Source organism: Harpia harpyja, chromosome 18, assembly GCF_026419915.1.
Source record: "Harpia harpyja isolate bHarHar1 chromosome 18, bHarHar1 primary haplotype, whole genome shotgun sequence".
In the NCBI taxonomy this organism is placed as follows: Eukaryota; Metazoa; Chordata; class Aves; order Accipitriformes; family Accipitridae; genus Harpia; species Harpia harpyja.
Genome location: NC_068957.1, coordinates 16,099,085 through 16,120,696, shown reverse-complemented (window position 1 = coordinate 16,120,696; position 21,612 = coordinate 16,099,085). Strand labels below are relative to the sequence as shown.

General features: G+C 47.6%; 1 protein-coding gene across 5 annotated transcripts in view; it reads right to left on the bottom strand.

The window, feature by feature from the left end:
• The window catches only part of PLS3 (plastin 3), a 55,416-nt gene extending 34,284 nt beyond the window's left edge, over positions 1 to 21,132 (bottom strand). For 2 of the 5 annotated variants that reach the window (XM_052813532.1, XM_052813536.1), the window contains exon 1: positions 21,046 to 21,132. The gene's annotated coding sequence lies outside the window, so the exon portion shown is untranslated. Of the gene's footprint in view, positions 1 to 508; positions 628 to 20,969; positions 20,991 to 21,045 lie in introns of those variants that run through there. The other 3 variants (XM_052813535.1, XM_052813534.1, XM_052813533.1) reach the window with 3 other exon arrangements.
• Between the last annotated feature and the right edge of the window lie 480 nt (positions 21,133 to 21,612).

Here is a 21,612-nt window from a genome sequence, read left to right as displayed (position 1 = left end):
ACTTCCCCAAAGTACTCAGAGCTCCTCATACTTTCTGCAAGGCAAAGGTTTAAATATTTAACACTTCTAACATGCAAGTTTAAGCAGTTGTGCTTTTTAAAAGCCTGCTGCAGACAGAGATGGGGTAAGATGTGCCCCAGACTGAGATTTCAGGGAAGGAACACCCTCAGTTCTCACTTGAAAAATTAAATACCCAGTGATGCAAAGTCAGTCGCAGCACTTGCTGCTGCTGCTTGCATGCGCTGCTCAATCAGGTGCACGGATAAATTCCAAATTTAAAACGCATTAAAAACTGAAATTCATCTTTTCTAATAGCCGTTTACAGCTATTTTCCTTTATCTACTACAGCATCGGGAATCACTAGACAGTTTGCAGAGAAAATAAAAGCAAAACAAGTCTTTGCAGGGCAATCTCTGGCATGTGCTTGCATCCGTGCAGGCAGCCAGAGCCCCGAGCAGCAGCCAGCAGCGTGTGTGGCATGCTAACGCCAGCCCGCCGCAGCAGACACCTTACCTTTCCTTCTCTCCCGGGGAAGGCGAGTCGCTCCCTCGCCCGGCCCGAGCGCTGAAGCTTCTCTCACGCCCACAGCAGGGATCTGGACAGCCAGCATTCCTCCCACCATCCCCGCCCAGCAAATGGGAGGTCGCTTCCCGAGAGCCACAGAAGGGATGCGGTCATGTCGCAAAAAGATGCATCAGAGAGGCTACGGGACAGGCGGCTTGAAGCATCAGGTACAAACGGAGCGGGGATGGGGGATCCTCCCCCAACAACTAGCTTTTGTTCTTTTATTGCTTGGCACTTGGGAACAGGAGGCAGTAAGATATAAAGCTTTTAGGTAAGCAAACTTTTTTTTTTTTTTTTAAAGAACTCTTCTACCTTTAACATTTTAAATTAAATGCATTTTGCTTTGCTAGCTCTCGGCTTGTCCAGCCAAAGAGTGACATGGAGCTTGTATTTTGGTTTACGTACTTATTTTATGGATGTCTTTAAAACCACCAGAAGCTCACGAACTGAACAATGAGTATGAAGACCTATTTGGCCTCAGTCCACACTGAAGGAGGATGCTGCCCTGCTATTTCACCCCACAGTTCCTCAAGAAAAAAAAAAAAAAGAAAAAAAAAAAAAAAAAGAGAGAGTAGTCTGAATGGGTGGTAAATACAGAGCTGGTCCATGTTGTAATACATTGCATTACCTCAACGATTAATCCCTGCCTGCTCTAGATGAAACACGGGTAGATATCTGCTACCAACCAGGAAGACATGAGCAACAGAAACATCATGTACTATGTTGTTGATGATGCAATGCACAGCAGCAGAATCAACCACCAAAAAGGTTAAGTGGGATTTCCAAACTATAATCACATATTTCAGAAATTTCTGTTCCTGTTAAGTCCATAATGTTTGAGCCCTCCCATAGCTAAAAGGAAAGGATGTAACTTACTAATGAACACAATACTTGAATTAGTAAAGAATTTGAAGAACCCATGACCATTCTAAAAATTAAAAATACTTGACCAATAGGGTCATTGGTTTTTTTGTTTCTTTTTAAAAATTATGTCAGCCAGGAAAGTGAGTCATTGCCTGGTCCCATTTCTTGGGCATCACCTGAAAATTTAGCTTCCAGCTGTAAAGTTTCAAAAGAGGTATAAAAAACAAAACAAAACAAAAAAAACCAACCCCAAACCCACAACCTGCCTGCTTCCTCAGGATGGTAAATATAATGGAAACCAAAATAGAGTGTTTTATGCCCAGAACTGCAGCTGCAACTTAAAAGGAAAGAAGTTGGCTTGAAAAACACTTTTGCACTCCACTGAGATCAGGTTGCCTGCACATCAGATGGGGTTTAGGGGAGAGCAACTTTGACTCTGCTCCAACTTGCATCAGCAACCAGCTTCAGCATTGCATCAGCCCCTGGGTGCAAGGAGCCCATCTGGCTGCTCTGATCCAAACCAGTGACTGTGTCCAGCCCATGAATTCTTGGGGCAAACATGCAACCAAATTGAAGAAACTTATTCCAGGAAGTTTAGTCCCTCCACTTTTCGCTCTATGTGTGAGCATAAATTCATCCTGTAAGGTTTAGGAAGTGCTGAAGCTTTGAGGCTTGGCAGGTCCTGGGGAGAGTGTGCCAAAGCCCAGCCCTCAAAATAGGTTATGACTTCTATCAACAGCAAAGCCCTTGCAGGAGCAATGCCTGCTTTTGGGAGGGAAACGAAAAACCTCCTCTCCTTGTCTCTGGCATCTGTGTTGCTGGGATAGAAAAGTAGCACCTGCAGGTGTGCAGGTGGCAGATTCACACTGCAGAGGCAGACACCTAAAAGCCACCAGCCCACGCATCTTCAAACCTCTACTTACTCACTTTTTTTTCAGTAAGTGTAACGCATCCTACAGGGCTAACAGCTATTACCGTTCTCTCTCCCAGGATGGGAAAGGGCATTGCTACCCACTGTAATCACTCAACACAGATCCTCAGTGGCTCCACCGCGAGGAGAAGTTTAACTCATGCACACACAGCGCATGTGAAATACCCGTCTTCCACATTTGCAAAGGATCAGCGATAGCCAGTTTTTCCACAGTTTTAAGAGCACTCTGCTCTCCGAATACTCCAAATCCAGTCCTGTCAGTCCAACCTGCAATTACACTCAAACCTAAAATAGCACTTCGGCAGTGCCAGCACCACTCATCTCCGCGTCATGCCCCGAGACTCGCCGTGCCGGGGTGCGGTGAAGGCAGGCAGTGGATGCACAGCAACACGGGCACTCCCAGCCCACTTCCTCCAGCACAGCTGGTCACACACCGCTCCCCACGCTCTTCCAAAATAGCAAGTTTTACGGTCAAGCCAGTATACCAGTGTATCTTCCTCTTCCTCCCTCTTTAAGAAAGCCTTTTAGGGAAGCACAAGATGGTGGAGGTGCTCAGAAGTTACTCTGCTCAGGTGACATGTCTGCTTCCCTGCATGGAGCATCAGGATGGAGGTTTACACACAAGGAGGACTTGCAGCACCGACAGGATCCCTCCAGTGCATCATTGCGCAAGGATGCATCTCCTCCCCAGCTCCAGCTGCCAAGTTTCACTGGGAGGCCACTAATAGGTATTTGCCCTCCACAGGTTACTCAACAACAGCTGTGGCAGTAGCAGCCATTGCCTTCTAGGTGAAGAGGGAACAGAGGGTAAATCCAAGAGTCATCTTGTCCTCTCTCACCTCCTCTCACCACGAGCCCTCAAGAATAGACCCTCTGGCAAAGCTCTGAGGGAGGAAGGGAGCACATCCAACTTGCTGGCCTTTGGCTATAGTGTGCTGTGCAGCCCCACTGCTCTCCCCAGTGAGTCCCACCGCCCAGTAGAGGGCAACCACCAGCTCCTGGACACCAGGCTTTCCTGCCCACTCCAGAAGTCGTATTCCACCCCTAGTTAGCAATGCCAAGAGATACCATGCTAATATTGGAAGCTGTACAAGACAACTAATGAAACCCATGGCAATACGCAAGTCCCTGGGCATGCTACACCAGCCCTAGTGATTTTGGGGAAGGGTTTTGCCTGCAGGCACCTCTAGCTCCTGCCTAAAAAAGCTGTTTGCTAGGATATAGCCAGCTCCCCTGTCATCCAGCCAAGCGGGTGTAGGGGATGCTGGCCCCCTCCAGCATCCCCATGCTAGAGAAACCCGCACGGCCAGAGGGCTGGGCCACACCAGCCTCAGGAGATCCCAGAGTATCAGCAGACCTCAGTGGGCCTCCAGGAGTGGCAGAGGTGGCTCTTGCCTCTGCCTGGCCCTGCCTGCTCTGGTGCTGCATATCAAGCATTTTCAGGAGCATCCCCCTTCCTTCAGAAAAAAAAAAAGAGGGGGGAGGGGGGATGGGACACAGGACGACAGGGCCAAAAGAGTAACTACCTGAAAGAGAAACTGGGTAACCCAAAGTTTACTCCATAAGAAAGAAACCCCCATGCTTTGAGCAAGGGCTTTAGAGAGCAAAGCTGAGTGGCCAGCTGCCATCCCAATTTGGACCGGGATCAGCGACCATTTACCATGGGCCAGATGCTCCCCTCCTCCAGTTCTGTCCACATTCTCTTTTAAAGATAAGGATTTTAATGAAATTATGCACAGGTGGACAGAAGCACTCTCCCCTGTGCTTCTTAATACAAATTGAGGTTTTATGCGCTTCTTGCCTTCACCTTCAGTTGCAACCAACTGTAGAGTACACTCCATCAATGTAAACAGGTATGGAAGGATTTGACAACGGAGGAGCAAGCATTTGACCTTAACTCTTCAATTTATCAGTCTTTTTAAAGAAAAAAGGATCCATCTTTGCTACATTCCCCTCTAAAAGCTTCCTGAGCTGCTCAGTCAGCGAGCCTGTCATCAGGAAGAAAGCAAGACATTAGTCAGGCTCATGCTTATTTAATAAAAAACTTGCATATGCAGTAGGGACTGAAAGTTAGTCTTTATTTAAAAAACACTTGCAAACTAGAGTACGATTTTGTAGTGCAAAACATATCTGAGGACTCGCCCGATTTATCCTGTGCTCCAACAGCGCTCATCTTAGTAATTAACTGACTAGTTATTCACAGCTTAGAGCAGGGAGCTGAGCAGTCACCAAAGAAGTCAGCAAGTATGCCCAGAACATTGTGCAAAGGATATCTCATGTCTCACTATTTCATAAGGAAATCAGAGGCTCCACTGATGTCAGCTCCAGGAAATGAGCCACAGGCAGATGATGCCGGAAGCAGGCTTTATATTTAGTACTGAGTCACCCACTTTATTAAATTCGAAAGACACAAAAGGTGGGTGTGGAGAGGGGATACATGGAAAAAAAAAACGGACAAGTTATTCCCTTGAGATCATAGGCAATGGGGAGCCTAGGGTTGGGTGGGATTTTTTTGTAAAGGGAAAGAGAAACTAAAGATGACCTGGGAACCCTTTCTGCACTTTCACTGGAAAAGCAGTTGCCAGATCTGCTGCACTTCCCAGGGCAGAAGCCAGCACTGAAAAAGCTGCAGGGGTCTGCGGTACCATTGGGGTTTGCTCTGGTCAGTCCCACAGGCAGGTCTCAGGCCTGAACAGGGCACAGCTAGTTCTGAGGCTCTTTCCCATCCTTTCTGCTATGTCGTCTTTGAGCCAAAACAGAGGTCGCTGGAAGGAACTTGGAGAGGAGAATATTTTTAAGCCAGTTTTGCAGCTCCACCTAACTCACCATGAAGTGCACCTTGCACCTATCGCGCCCCAAAGAAAACACTTTTCTTTAGGTGATTACAACAGCATGAGGTGAAGGCTGATGAAGACCAAAGCATGCAAAGAGGAGCTGACCTGGACATACAGTAAAACTGCACCCAAGTAGGGCAGATATCACTGCAGGCTGCCATCCAAAGGCCACTCTGTCCCCCTCCACCTCCTCAGCATTTCAGTCCCTCCATCCTAGCTCACTGTGGGGTCAAATGGACATCGGCACAGGGAAGGAGGGGCAGAGCAGAGAGGGACCCTTGCATGGCACCCCAGTTAGACCAGCTCAGCCACACCACAGACCAGGCCACTGGAGGAAGGGTGGCACTAGGTCTGGTAGAAAGGTCTTGCAGGCACAAACATACTTTTCCATCTTTTACCTCACCTGTCAGGTCTGCCCATCACCCAAGCTACTCCTTGACATGGCTTAGGCAATCCTCTGCTCACCTGGAGAAGATACTCTAGACAACTACCCACCTTAAGTCACTACTCAAGGAAATAGTGTTTTATACTAGAATTGCACTATTGGAGAAGACAAGTGACTGTTTGCCCGAGATTTCTGAACAGGGAAGCTGTTCTGATCCATTTTCTGGCAACATCAAGTTTAGACACATTTATAATTGAGACATATAAAGCATTCATGGGGCCTGCAACCTCATGGAATAAACTTGAGGTTAATTTGCAAAAGCTGCAATTTAATAGGAATGTAGTTCTTTGTACTAAGGTCTTTTGACAAGCAAAAAAAGGAAGTTTTAAGAGACACCAAAAAACAATCTTAACTGCAGATTGTACAATATAGATGACAGTATAGATTTGTGAACAAGAGGTTCATATTTTCATACAAGTCCATCATAAGCCTTTTCACTTTCTGTCAATGATAAATACTCTGCAGCCTGAGCAGCAGCAACAGCTTTGCAAAGTTTTCAGCTACTTGAGCCGGACTTTTCCCCTGAGAAGACTCACTTTCCAAATACTAAAACATAAATACTGTTACCAGAGCCAAGCACCATAGCTCATTTTGATATAAAAAGTCAACAGCAAACAAGAGCTCTCTCTAATGCCAAGCACCACCAGCGACTTGCCTACAGAAGCAGCCTATTAGATTACTAATAAAATTGGTGTAATCTTCAAAATAAGATTACAACAGCAAAAAGGATGTGGCTCAGAAACTAAATCCGTGGATTGTAGCAAGACTGGCAATTATGCAGAACCAGAGGTCAGGGACTGCTTAGTATCTTTCACTCATACGCAAGAAGAGGTTATACCATTGCAGTTACAGCCTGCTCCGACCAGCAAGCAGACATTCAGCCAACTGTTGACCACTGTCCAGACCAGTCTGCTGCAAACCGCTCCTGGCTGGTGGGGAGTCTGTGGGAGACTACCACTGGGTGGCTCTTCAGTCCCACACAACTCATCTGCAGGTGACCTACTATCACAAAGGTTTCGGTGCTGGGGAGTCAAGGCAAAGCTGATACAGTCACAGACCAACCTAGGCAGCAGCCCATACGCCCAGCCCTGCCTAAGAGGATCTTTAAGGAGTCACTGGTATCTCATCTGGATGTCCTGCCAGATGCTGGAGGTAGAAGATTTTGGCATGCGGCTCATCATGTTGTGCAAGTGGGCCTACAAATTCAGCTGCGTTGAACTAGTTCAGAATCTCATCTCAAGGGACCTTGAAGCTTTTCCTGGTATTTAGCTTGTGCCTGCTTTTGTTGGCTTCCCCCCCAACTGCTCTTTTTGTCTCAGATCCCAACAGAAAATCTTCTGTAGGATGGACCTGCTGGAGAGGATAACTTCAGGGGCTCCCATGACTACTGCACCCTTTTCAGATGTGTGGAAAGGTGAGGTAGAGCTGGATTACCACTCACACATACACTGCAAGTTGTCACCCATAGCCTTCAGGTCCCCAGACTGCAATCTTCACCATATAGCTCGTTACACTGTTAATTAGTAAGCTGTCTCACACTTACCGGACCATGAAAAACAGCTACTAGTAGCAGACTGATCTCTGTGCTGTGAACCCAGTCTTTGCTTTGACTGCAGATGTCTTACACTCTCAAGTCTGTTGCTGCTGCTGAGTTTAATGCTTTATGAATTAACATAACCCCCCCCATCCTTCCAAATGAAAAAAAAAATACATCTACAGATCCTACATAAAGCCAAGACTAAGCAAGACATGCCAACTGATAGAAGGCACAAAGCAACTTTACAGCTCAGGTTGGAGGGGAAGATCTGGGAGCAATAACACCACAAGGTACGACATGGATTACACCAAAGAGGTCCAAATGCTGATCAAGAATATTAGCTATGAGTGTTACACGTGAAAGGGCAATGCACTAAAAGCAAGTGCAATACCTTGCTATGTGCCAAGTTGATATCAACCTGCTGCACAAAGCCTTAATTGCTAAAGTGAATTATTGACTGGTACTGGTTGTAAAGGCTCTTGCATAACAGGGGGTTTCAAGGCCATTAGTACAGGGCAGAATCTTACTCCATTTCACAGCTTTCCAAGACCTCTTTATATAGGCCTTCAGAAGACAGGGAGCAAAGGGACTGACTAAAACAAACCTATATAACCCAGAAAAGCGGTATATACCCCTTAGAGAAGGGGGAGGCAGGGAGGAAGGCATAAAAGGTCTTGCCATTAGCGAGGGATCTAACTAAAGTAGGCTGGGCGCTGCCATAACCATTGGTCCAGGAGAGCTACAGTAACTTCCAAGAGCTTCTTAGCTGGGCAGAAGCAATGTAAGTTTTTCAAGTTTTCAACAAGAAGTCTGACTGTGCTGCCTTTGCTTGAGCATTTGGTTTATATAAAACAGTGGCAACAGCCCAGCTGGAAATTAGATCAACAAGAATGTTACAAAGGAGTGGGCAACAGAAGGGCAGGGGCAGGATTGCACTGGAACCTCCCATCCATGTCCCCAAGGAAAGCTTAGTCCTGACCTCAGCCAAACAGTGCAGAAAGCAACAGGCTAAAGTTTAGGTCAGACATTAAGGCCACTTATTCAAAATATTTTCAGTTTTCAGAAGGCCCAATTCCCCCCCTCTACTTATGGAAAGGTGAATTCTATCTAAGTGAGGATTTCAGAAAATTGCTTATTACTTCCAGGAGCACCGAAAAACATGAATGCATTTCCATTTGCTCTCTATTGACCTCCTTCAAAGTGTTGCTATCTCAGAAACAGTTCTTAAAAGCAGGGGCCAACCTTCTCCCTTCTTGTCTGCACAATACCAATCATAACAGGATAACTTTACATACAGCTACAACACCCTATATAGTCTCTAAAATAAAAGTCCTCACAATCCATTCTTGGAGGCAAAACATTTTGTGCAGAATTCAGGAAGAAAAAGCTTAATTGCAATATTGTTTCAGAACTCACTTCCTTTATTCCTGTGACCAGCTGGAGACAAGCACCTTGTTCTATGCTGGGTCAAGGAAATGTTTAGCTACAGGATTTATAGTGGAATATATATATATATATGCATATATCACCGCAGCACTGCAGCTGCTCAGCAGTTATAGCAGAAGGCAAATACCACTTTAACCCAAGATAAACAGCGACAGTCTGGAGTATCAGCCTGCTCATTAGCGTCCTGCTGCAGAGGCTCCAAGGCAGGAGAGCATCCAAGCCTGTCCCTGGGACGAGACTCAGCATCCTGGAATCTAAAAACCACAGTCCTGCTCCAAACCCAAACAACGCTCCACAGACCCTTCCCAGTTGATTAGCAGGAAGGAACACAAGATTGCAATGGCAGCGTAAACAAGGACCCAGGATTTATGATCTTTCAGACGTTGTTTAGCAAGCTGAAGCACTGCTTCACAAAATACGAATGCCAATTACAGGGATGGGTAACTTGAATTCAAGTTTCCACTTGGTTAGCACTGTTCTGGACACACTGAGAACTTTGGTGCTCGCCCAGCAGTTTTGCCTGCCAGGAGGGGCTGCACTGAGCTCTCCCAGAAAAACGGGGACAGCGACTGTGAAAACGCATGGGACCTTATCCACCATCCCCGTCCTTCCCAGGAGGGCAGCGTCAAAGGCAGCAAGCTCAGTCCTACTGTTTGTGAAAGTAGAGCAAGACACGTTCTACCTTGCGGCATTGGAGAGACAGTGGGAGAAGCAGATTAGCAATCCCCCTCCGCTGTTATTCTGAGCACAGCCCATTGAGCAGAAGTTCTGGCACCGTGGGCTTCTGCAGCCTGGGCTGGGACAGTACCACATACACTAGCAACATTGCTGGGGCAAAGACCAATACAAACATTAAAAAAAAAACAAGACCTGATCAAATTTAGGAAGAGACATACACATTGCTACAAATATGGTAACCCAAAGTGCTCCAGTCTCCAGTTTCTGTTGGAAGCTAACGGGTACATCAGAAGTGGGATGGTCTCATGAAGCAAAAACGCTCATCTCACCACTCTATGTTAACACAAACTGCATCACTTGTAGCCGCTATTTCTGGCACTAATAATGCAGATTGTTACGTGGTACTTCCAGCATGCAGAAGCAGGATCATACTTTGCTCGTCCGGTCAGCTCCTGCGATGCCAAGCTGCAGAGATACTTTGAGGGTAAGAGCATATAGAAAAGCAGGACTTTAGCTACAGTTTTCAGATTCCAACACAACAGGCAAGGAAGAACATGTGAATGGCACACAGATGACTGTGCAACCTTGTTTCAGTAACTACCCGCTGCACATCACCTTCCATCTAATCCAGAGATGGTACAAGCTTCTGTTATCCAAGGTCTTCAACCTGTATTTTAAATACCCTGTGCATTCTGCTCTGGAGAGCCCTAATTTAATCCCTAACACATTGGCAAAAAAAATCAGTCCCATATATATAAATTGAGTGCAGAATCACACGCCTTCCTATTTTCCTTCTAGTACCAAAATAATTTTCATATATTGATCTTCATATGATCAGGAGAGAGATGAGGGAGAACAAAGGGGATTTTTCTTAAGCTTCATTTCCCACCTCCTCAACGAGGCACAACAATTTCAGTAGGAATCCAAGAGGATGTCCATAGAGCTCTGCAATTAATTCTTTTTTTTCTCTAGCAAGACAGTGTTCCCATCATCTGGAGCCAAGGCAACAGAAGCAGCTCTAGCAAACAAAACTCTGGCAGAAGCTGCACTAACAGGACCCAGGCCAGGGGCAGGATTACCTACTGCATGCCAGAGGTGAGCCCCCTCCAGCTACTGCACCAGCGGTCACTGATACCTCCTGCAAAACACAGCATCTCCCCAAACCACAGTCTTGTTCAGCACCTGATATTAGAAACACTGATACAGGACAGCAGCTCTTCTGATGTTATTCAGCCTGTCATCTCCTAGAGCATCAGATTTTCTTCTTTATGCTTTTTCCCAAATTGGTGTTTTGCAGGTTTTTCCTTGTCTTGACCTGACCCTGCAGTGGGCAACAGTTCACATTGCCTTAAGTTCCTGTATTTGCACAATTTTAAAAAGCAGCCTAGCTAGCAGTTTTTTCAAGAAAAATTCAGTTTCCTCTAGCAAAAAAAAATGTCTGTAATAAAGACATAACTGCAGGAGTCAGTTTTTCCACTTTAAGGAATTGAGATAGGAACAAATAGCCCCTTGACTCGCAGCTAGAGTAAAAATACGCAACTGAGTTAAACAAAGGCTGAGGGCTCTGTCCCTAGCCTTTGGGAGAAACAAAATACTTCTAGTGTCCTTCTACAGCCAGTTTCATGACTTTTTTACAAGTTTACAAAGGTTTTATGAGAGACAGTTATTTCACATTTTAAATTTTTTTTTTTTTTTACAGTCTAGTCTAGAATAGAAGAAACAGAAACAGAAGAGGCCAAGGCGGAGTCTACAAAAACTGAAGAGAAAAAGGCATTTCAGAGAGACATTTGATCAACAAGGTAAAATAAGCCATTCCAGGCCCACAAGAGCGTGCTAGTCATGAAGAATCATGGAACAGGCAACGGGGCAGAGTCTCCCTGCCCTCCTCCCATCGCACTCCCTTGCTCGTTTATTCCCACCCCAGCCCTAAACAACTGTAGAGGCTTATGGCTAAGCTGGAGGCTGCAGTTGCTAGGTACCACTGCCTGCTTCCACAGCCCAGATGAGCCGCATGCTGCCTTCCCCTGCAGAGCGGGCAGGAGCCTGCAAGTAGCTGGCATTTGCTACCACCCTGTAAAACAACTTGCTGCCTCACACAAGCATGGCCAAGGACAGTGGAAAACAAATTAAACAATGCAAGAAGTCAACAGCTGAGGTTCACGAGGCAGAGAACAGATGCCCAGAGCAAGGAGACACTCAACTCTTCCCTTCTGCTATCCCATGGCCAAACACTTGGCTTGGCTTTTCCAATAAGCAGTGGGGGAATGAGATCACCACACCAGATACTGGTCAACCTCTTGCCATTAATGTGTTTTTCTGTTTTATAAGAAGAGGGAGGAGCGTGCAGCTCAAGTCTGGACAGACAGGACTGAGCTGAAGGTTGTGGGGCAGGAGCAGTCTCCTGGCCCTCATACTTCCCCACAGCACTTGAGCTGGGACATACTTAAACAGGCAGGCTAATGCCTAGTGCAGCCCCAAAATGTTGCTGTTCTTGCTGGGCTTCGAAACACTGGTCAACACGAAGGCAAGAAGATAAAAGGCTGTGTTTTTAGGCCAGGATTGCTATCTTCCCTTGAATGCATGGCCTTCAGCCATCAGGCCTCATGCCATTTTGTCAGGCATTGGAACAGGCTACCCAGGCAAGTGGTTGAGTTACCATCCCTTGGAGGTATTCAAAAAGCACGTAGACAAGGCACTTCAGGACATGGTTTAGTGGGCACGGTTGACGGTTGGACTCGATGATCTTAAAGGTCTTTTCCAACCTAAACGATTCTATGATTCTATGATCAGAGCAGCACACATGCCCTTTCCCACCCAACTCCCTGCCAAGCTCATACAACCAGGTAGCAAAGCAGTTGTAGGAAGCACTTGCCTTCATTTTCAGCTGGCCAGAGCTCTGTCCTTCCTTCCTTCCTAGAGCTAGTGACCCGCAAGTCTGCCGGACCTTCCTCCATGAAAGCACCTCCCCATCCGGGAACCTCTTCGACCCCTAAACACTCCCCCAACAGAGCAGAGCCTCAGGGTCCTCCTGCCACCCATGAGACACCTTGCTATCACACCAAGATGTTACCATCACAGGTAATGAAGCATAGGAGCTTCTGCCAGTGTTTTCTTAACAACTGCCTAAGCCAAGATAGGCATTTAAGGAATCAAAAAAGGCCTTGACTGCTTCCTGCCCCCAAGGCTCAGCGATACAGCATCCATTCATCTTTTCATCCCACCCAGCTGACTCTCTCCACTAACAAGGATGGACCAGGGGCTCTTTCCAGGCTACTGGACTACAGAGCCTGTGGTCTACAGTTTTCAACTCTTTCAGGTCCTGCAAAAAGCATGGCTAAAACTTCACTCAATATCTACTATAACTACGTGGCCGGCAGTCAGACACTTGGCTGTACACCTCCCCAACACTGGTCACCTTAGTACTTTTGGATGAATTAGCAGCAAACAGATTTTCTGAAGTATTTTATAGCTGAAGGGCTTCCTGTGGCTGCTAGCACCCCAGAAACCAAGATGTGAATGTGTTGTATACAGTTTTCAGCCTGCTGAAAAGAAAGGCTATTTTTAATCCAAGCCTACGTAGGGTGGGGCTCAGTCTCCAACCAGGCCAAAAAGCCACTATAATCCACAAGACCAATGTCTGGCAACCTTTGCTTGCAGGCTGATGTCTGTTCTATTTTGGGGATGGGAGGAATTTAGAATAAAAAGATATATAAATTTAAAAACAAAGGAGGCTATGAAAAGTGAATAGAGGGAAGGGCCAGACTTATCCTGTGTATTTTGGTATAAAGAACAGGGCTCTAAAAGAACACAAATCAGAATGACTTTCTTTTCTATTTCCTACAGCAGTTTATAAAGTATCATTTATAACATGGGCTGAGTACAACCCCACTATATTTTGTACAGGAGGAAGGGCCAACCTGTGGCTCCCTGCACAGCACTGAGACCCTTGGGAAGATGAAGCAGGAAAATGGTTACCAGCCATGGACATACCACTGGGATCCTATACAGGAAAGTTTCCTATCTCAAACTCCAATACAACAGCTGTTGGGACACCTTGTTGTTTTGTGATGTTGGGACTGCAAAAAAGGCAAAGCAGAGCCACCAAAGCAACCTGAGGATTGGAAAATAAGAGAAGTTTTGCTTATTTAGGGTTTATGGCCAACAGGCAACCAACCCACTAAGAGCAGAGATGTTCTATATGCTCTCAGAACCTAAATGAACCCAAGATCACACAGACTTCCTACATAAACATACCACTAGGTTTTATTTGTTACAGGCACTGTCTCAACTTGGCATTCAAGCCAACTCAACATAGCCATTTACTTCGCCATATTAACTCCAATTTTCTTGCACTACACAGGTCACCAGTCTAAAAGAGGGTACATAAAGCTTCTCTCACTGTCTTCAGATGCCTCTTTAACATCCATCCATCCATAAACTGTGAAACACTCACATAGGCATCAGCATCTCTAGAGCTCCTTTTTCACCTTATCAGGACTGGATTATTAACCCCACTACGATAGTCTGTAATTACTTCTCTTGGCAGAATGCAAAAAGGGCAGAACAGAAGAGATTGTACACCGAGCTAAGTGGAGGACCAGCAATGATGAACCTCAAGCACTGCTATCATTTTGGTCATGGACTTCTTAGAAAAAAAGCCAACACCTAAGCAACACTGTGAAGTTCAACCCAGATGTTATAAGCATAGCAGCAAGACTGAATGCTGAACGCCTCTTAACACTAGATAACACATTCATGGGCAACATCACTTCTTCCTTCCTTGTTCCACCCATAAGTGACAGCACCAACTACCTGCTCTTTTACTTCCATCACTAAGGGCAGTATGTGATGGGGAAACAGTGAATGAGACAGCAAACTGTTTTCAGCTTTATAAAGAAAAAACAAAAAAGCTTACTTCAAAACATCAGAAATTAGGCGTCCTGCAGAGACACTACACCTTATCTTCTCTTGAAGATCACAGTAATAGTCTCTCTTCCCAGCTATGCAGTGGGGACTCTCAGCAACATCTGTGAGCTGTCACTCTTTTTACAAGAACAAAAAACCTACTGAAGAGGCAGGAAAAACAGCTGTAAGCATTTCAGAGGAGGAAATGAGACAAGGAGACTGGTTAGAAGCATATGGCCCATATGGATTGACATGAGCAATCGGCAGCAGTCCTAACCAGAGCTTCCCATTTCAGACAGTTGTCCTGCTCCCCACATCCTCAGATGCATGTCAAACCAATAATTATTTTATTTCTTCCATACTGAGTCCCAAATGTCAGTAGTGCACAGGCGACCGTGCCCCGTGGGGACAGTCTGGATGTTGCAGGAGGAGCCAATACACCCCCAGGAACGCGCACGTCACCCTGCAGCACAGGGCATTGGAAAGCACAGACCAGCTGGCACAGGGTGACACAAGGAAGGGGACCCAAGGCAAGCAGCCCACCCGCCGGTGATGCTGCATTTCCACAGGCAGCGGTCACCCTCATGGCTCACGGCTGCTGAAAGGTAGAGATAAACTAACAGGGCAAAAGGGAAAGAATGGCGCTCAATAGCTCCGCCTCTGCTAACAGCAACCCTTCTGGGGACATGGAGGCTACCTCTTCATCATCACGCCACTCACAAACCCAGTGACAAAACTAGCTTTGAGTAGCCCAAGCATTAACCCACAAAACCCAGACGTGAAACACTAGCTGTTAGAGGAGCACACATGATGTAATTCTTCCAAGCAGGCCAGACAGGACTTGCTTGTCATTCTCAGCATTTTTAATCTATTACCAAAAAAGCCAACAGATTACAGGTTCCCAGGAGACTGGCAGATGCCACAGTGACTGAGCGCATTGGCCACGCAGAGCACTGGCCACCACAGCTCAGCACCCTGTCCAGGGAGGTCCACACCCCTCTGATGGGAACAGACCTGCCAGAAGAGGGTAGACCAGGCCAAGCAGGCAGTCCTGCTGTCAGGGCAGCTGCCTGCTGGCAGCACTGACGTCAGACATGCCTGCCGCAGGGAAGAGCTCGATTACCTCCAATGCCACCACCTCTGGATCAAACAGCGTGGTATTAGCAGAGGGCAGATTGGCATGTCCTCTCCTCCCACCCCACTCTCCAGCCCTCTTACATGGACATTTCCGTCTCCCAGCTCCATCAATTCATCACGTTTTCTCGCTCAGCCGGTACAAACCAGGTTGCTCTTTACGTGGCTGGCAGACCACAGAGGGTCGCACTAAATACCTGAAATCTCCAACACAGCGCCTGTTGTCCAGGGTTGGGCTCTGCAGCCACAAACACTCATAAGGCCCATCTTTTGGCTGTAATCAAATCATCTCTTCAATCACCAATTAAAAGGGTGGACATCCATCACCCTCCAGAGGCAGCACATATTCAGTGCCACAGCACACCCACCCCGCGAGGTGTGCTGGTGCGATGTGCCAAGGGAGACTGGGTGGGCTGGGGGCTGCAGCACAGTGAGACGGGGCAGGAGGATTTCTGACAGCTGGGATTCCCTGTCCCCAAGCTGATGGCACAGTGTGGCAATGCCACCCAGCCAGGCTCATGTCGCTTGCTGGTAAAGCAGAGGAAATCTACACCTAACCTAGCCCTTCGCTCGGGAAAGGGATCTGCACAAACCAGGAGACTTCTCACAGGCCACACTGCAGCACCCCAAGTGAATCTCACAGCACAGAACATGATGGAGAGGTGTTATTGAAGTCTCCTCTTCAGAAAAACCTGACCTAGAGGCAGGAAGAACATCTAGGGCAGGAAAGACTAGTGAGGATGGGCAGGACAAGCCTGACCTGTCACCTACAGCTTCAGCATTGAAGAGCACAAAGTAGGCAGCTACAGCTAAGACTGAAGCTGTACTAAATGCTGCTGTGTCCAAGTACCACCCGCCCCATACCCACTCCCAGCACAGACCATGCTGGGGATAGCTACTTTTAATTCCCTGCCATCCAATAAATCCAAGAGAGACAGTACACCCATATAAACACCCAAAGCCAGGTGTGTGGAGCAGGGGACACAACAACAGCGCATTCACGGGCAGCAGTTACATGGCTGAAAGAGATTACAGCCACCCAGTCACTGTCAGCTGAGCTGCTGCTGCTTAGAGGACCTCCAGGATGGCCGGTTAGCACCATTTCTCCCAGCCATACCACCCAGAGCTCAGATGTTAGACCATCACCCAATTGCCTTCAACCATGAGATCACACCTCTCACCCTTCCAACCTACTCATCTACCAGCAGCAAGAGTAGCAGGTACGTCTGGGCTGGAAAAGGGCTTTAAAGGTGCAAGCAGGGAAAGCTGATTCTGTGTTAAGAGCCCTCTCTGGGATGGTCAGCGGGGAAGCAGTCCTTCCACACACCCCCCCACCAGCAGCACTGCAGGCAGAGCTCAGCCAAGACCTACTCACCATAGACGCAGCTGCTGCTGCTTGTGCAATAATCCAATTCCCAAAGTACCAACAGGAATGTACGTGCAAAGATGTCAACAGATGCCTATCGAAGGGTTTGGGTACCATGGATAGGAAAGAGAAAGGTGATAGTGTGACATTCATTAGAGTAACCCAGCAAATACTGATTTAATACAACCTTGCATCACCCTCATTAGAAGGGTTGTTCTCAGTTTTGCAACGTACTTGAAATGGAAAAATATTCAGGAATGCTTTGCTCTGCATATGCATTAAGGTTATTTAGTAAACTTTTTAAATTCAATATTTAACTTTACTTTTCACAGAGATCTGGTGGTAGAAGTTTCTGGATTCATGTTTGGCTTTTTTGGTGTAATTAGCAACTTTCAGTTACTGCATGAGCTCAATGTCCAAAAAGCTACACAGAATACTTAATACACAATAGTAATTTGTTCAAAAAGTGTTGAGTATGCAACAGTCAGTAATTAGTTAATATTTATTAACACATCATATCGTGGCTATTCCCAATATGCCAAGGAACTCAGTAGTAAGTAATAAGTTAAAAATTAATATTTGTTATTGCACCATGCAGGTCAACAGCTTGTCAGTCAAATGTTAAACAGCTGTCCCTCAGAGAGGAGAATCTGCTTTACTGTGCTGAATTACTGCTTTACCATACAGGGAGGCAAAGATAATATTCAAAGCCTGAACAAAACACCAACTTAAACCATGTTTCTTTTGCTGTTTATTGCTACTCTGTGGCACACAGATAAAAACCAAGTTGTAGCCACGTAAATTTCACCTGTCCAACTCTCTGCAAACTGCAAAGCAACACCGTAGCAGGTGCGATCTCTGTCCTTCCTTCTCCACATTTGCTTTCTAACTCTCTTCTTGAACAGAAGCATCACCATGTGCCTGCACAGGGTTGACCTGCCTCCCAATATGGCAGGTCGAGAGCCACCCTCGAACACCACTGTCAACACCATTAGCAAGCTGGGACTGCGCTTTGCAGGGCACCACTGGATCTATACGAAACCCATGCCGGAATAATGCAAACAGGCCAGACGCTGCTTTACCGTCACTTCCTCTGCCACAGGCAGTTCACATGCAAGAAAATCAAGTTAACAGGCCCATATCTAAAGAGCGACAAATGTCCCCAGAGGATTCTGGTCCAAAAAAAAAAAACAAACCCCAAAAAACCACAAAACAAAACAACAACAACCACCAAACAAACCTGAAAAATTTGCTATAAAGCAGAACTCACTCTGTCTTTGGTTTTGCTGAAAACACAGCCTCATTGTGTTTCGCCATCTATCATTTAATGCTATGTAAAATAGGTTACCAAGAACACAGATAGGGTGTACTTGGGCAACATCACCAAATAAACTACTACCACCTGAAATATCACCACCAAGACAACCTCAAGTGCTAAATTAAGCTCTTGTAAGTGATGAAGTGTACTTACTACTGATCACTACTATCTACTTTGATAAGGAAGTGGATTAAAATATCTATATAGAAAGATTATGGGTACACCTTTCCTAAACTCGCTGCCAATCACATAAAAAGAGCAGCATTTCTCTTCTCCCAATGCATTACACTATACACATTAGCAAAAACGCAACTCCTGCACTGATGCTCCAAGAAGTGGAGCACTTGCAGTTTTACTACACAAAAGACACAGACCGTACTTCCAACATGAAGTTTACCTATAAAGCTATTCACAAGGCACTTGGACGACTTAGATCACTGGCAGCTGCTTAAGCAAAATTACTGAATTACTGTCCCTCACACCCTTTTCAATCAATCATTGCGTAGCATTCTCATTTGCTTCCTTCAAGTCTGAACTGTTGCATTTCCACTTCTCCAAAGCCAGTTAAGCTGCTGCACTAGACAGCCAAGTAAACACAGGAAAGAGTTACTAGAAGATCCCGCATGAGTGAATTCAGTGGCAAACCCATTTAGCAAGGCTGCAATTCCTTCACTCACCATCTTAATCTCAGAACAATTGAAACCTGGAGCAGAGAAATCAGTAAAGGAGCCCCAGGGGAAGGAGTTCCTCTGCATTTATCCCAAATCCGAGCATCCATCGGTCGAATACCTAATGAAGTCGTCAGTCCCCAAAGCCCTCCCCACTGTGAAGCTAATCTAGCCAAAACCAGTAAATAGGTTTCTGGAGTTTTGGGCATTCTTTAATCTGGGGAGATGTTTGCCTACTTTATAGGAGGGGAAACTTGGTCAGATTAGCTTTGATAAGAGAACAAAGACCCTGGTTAAGCATAACTCTTTATATCTAGCACTGAATAACTGAGTTTAATAATCACATTATGATCTCTTAACCAGACAAAGAACAAGTAATTCATCTTTCACAAGCAGAGAATTCCTTCAAAGGAGCTTGGTTACAACCAAGCAACATCCTCAAATTGTTAAATGTTTGGCAAGATTAACGGGCTGTGATAACAGCAGTGTTTCAAAAAGATTTTTCTTAGTAAATTATTTTATAACATACTTTTTTTTTTTAAAGAGTTATTCAGATGCAAACCAGCAGATCTGGAATTTAAGTTCTCTGCGTGCACACACCCCACAGAAGGCCATCAAACACCCCTGGGACAGAAATCAGCTGCAGAATATTGCACCCAGGGGACTCGCCTTGTGTCCACTAATCCCCCCAAAACACTGCACTCCACGGACAAACTACCAGCAGCTCCTCTTTGCACAAGGTTTCTTTTCAAAACAGATTGAATTTCTATACACCACTATGCACAGCACTAACATATGTTGATCTCTGTAACTATTCCGTCTTAACAAGCAGGTTCCAGCTGTTGTCTTTAAAGTTACTCTGAGCAAGTCTCCTAGCATTAAAAGGAGTTTTTCTTCTCAGGTTACCAGGCTCACTGGAGAAGTCACAAGTGTTACTGGTTGAACAATGGCTCCAAGTTCTCATGCAAAAGCAATTTATCTGAGATATCTATTATCTTTTATAGTCTCTTCTACAGGCTGACCAAAAACAGGAAGCCCAGCTCTCGTGTGCACACGCATTCCACTGGGATTGTGTAACAGCAATAACAACCTCGGAGGCTGATTCGATGGCATTTGCTCAGAGCTATACCAACAGCTCTCCTGAAAAGAAATAAATGAGTTCAAGTGATGCCTTGCTTGAAGTTATGGATGCTATTACAGAGCAGACACATGCAGCCTGTCCCAAGGAAGGATTAACTGGAGGTTAGGTTCCCATCCACACGTCTCACCGCTATTTCCACTTAGATAAAAACTTACAACTGGAGAACAGTCATGCCTGCAGAGTTTGTTACCTCTATAAGCAGCGGGACTTGATGCTATCCATTAGAATACTTGCAGCCAGTGCCAGGGCGCCCCAGCCTTTCCTATGCAAAGGCAAGTCTAAAGCTTCACCTCCTGAAAAATTCCGTGCTCTTCCCCTTCCCTTTGCAGGCTCCCAACAAGAAGCCATTGTTCGGGGGAGCAGGGTGACACTTCCTCTCCCAGTCCAAATTAGAGATGTATAAAAATAAACCCACACAGCTGCCCCACTAATTCATTTTATTTCACCCCGCTTCAATTAGATGAGAAGTCGGCTCCAATTTCCTCACTTTTTCTGCTTTTAGGAACACTATCCTGCACAAAAGATAAAAGTTAAATGCAGACCGAATCCCCTTTTCGGTACTGCTCTGCGGGAACCCGCAGCGGGAAGCAGCACCTCCCCTCCCCTGCAGCCGGGCTCTGCTTCTACCAACTCGCACGAAGCCTGAAGTTCTGCAGCAGCCGGGGCTTTCGCTGCGCGCCCCTCTCCATCCCCGCGGCGGAGCTCACGGCCCGGCCCGGCCGCACCAAACCCGCTCACAGCGGCCACGGGGCAGCGTATCTCCCGCGCCCGCCCCGGCTCAGCCCGCGGGTGAAGTTTTCCAGGGGAATGAATCAGACGAGTGCCTTTTCATCGCCGCGGGGAGGCTGGAAGGGCCGGCCGGAGCGCGCCCAGCGGACACGTTCTCCGCGTCCCGGCGGGCACCGATGCGCGCCGGGCTCCGCGCCCGCTCTCCCGCTCCGCGGGGGGGGGCTCCGCGCCCGTCCCGCCGCCCCACTGTCCCGGGACCTCCCCCACCCCGGGGACACCCCTGACCGGCAGCGGAGCCGGGCGGCAGCGAGGGCCGGGCCGGGCCCCGCGGAGCCGCTGGGGCCGGTCGGCGCCTCCCGCCCCGCCGCCGCCGCCGCCGGGATGCTCCGGGATGCCCGGGCCGGCGCACCTCTGGGCGGCGGGGCGACTGCCGGCGACTTTCCCCAAGTCGGAGCCGCGCTGGAAGAGCTGCCGGGAGCACTCACCGCCCGAGCGCCGCGCCGAGCCGAGGCGAGCCGTCCTGCCGAGCCGTGCCCCAGCCCCGCTGCCCGCGCTCGGCGCGCCCCAGCCCCGCCGCCCCGGCCGGATTGGGCCGCGCGCCTGCACATCACGGCCTCCCGGCGCGGCGATTAGGCGGGCGCGGAGTCACTCAGGGCGGGGAGGAGCCGCGGCCCCAGCCAGGGCGCGCCCCCGTCTCCGCCGTCGCCGGCGGCTCTGCCGTGCCTTGCCCTGCCCGCATCCCCCGTGGGTCCCACCTCCCGCGCATGCATTCCTCGTGTCCTGCAAGCATCCCTCGTTCTTCCCCGGCACGCAGGTCTCCTCGAGCAGGCAGCCCTTCTTCCCTACCAGCATCCCTGCCTCCTCCTGTGCTCGCGACCCTCCTCCCATGCAAGACCGCATCCTTTCTCCCATGCGTGGACAGCTCTGGCTCCCTCAGCCCTGCCACACAGACAGAGGAGCTCTGGGCTCCCCTTGCAATCTCCCCTTGTCTCCCCAGGAGCAACCCCGCTGGCTGGCGCTGAGGATGCCCACGGGCAGTGGTGCTGGTGGGC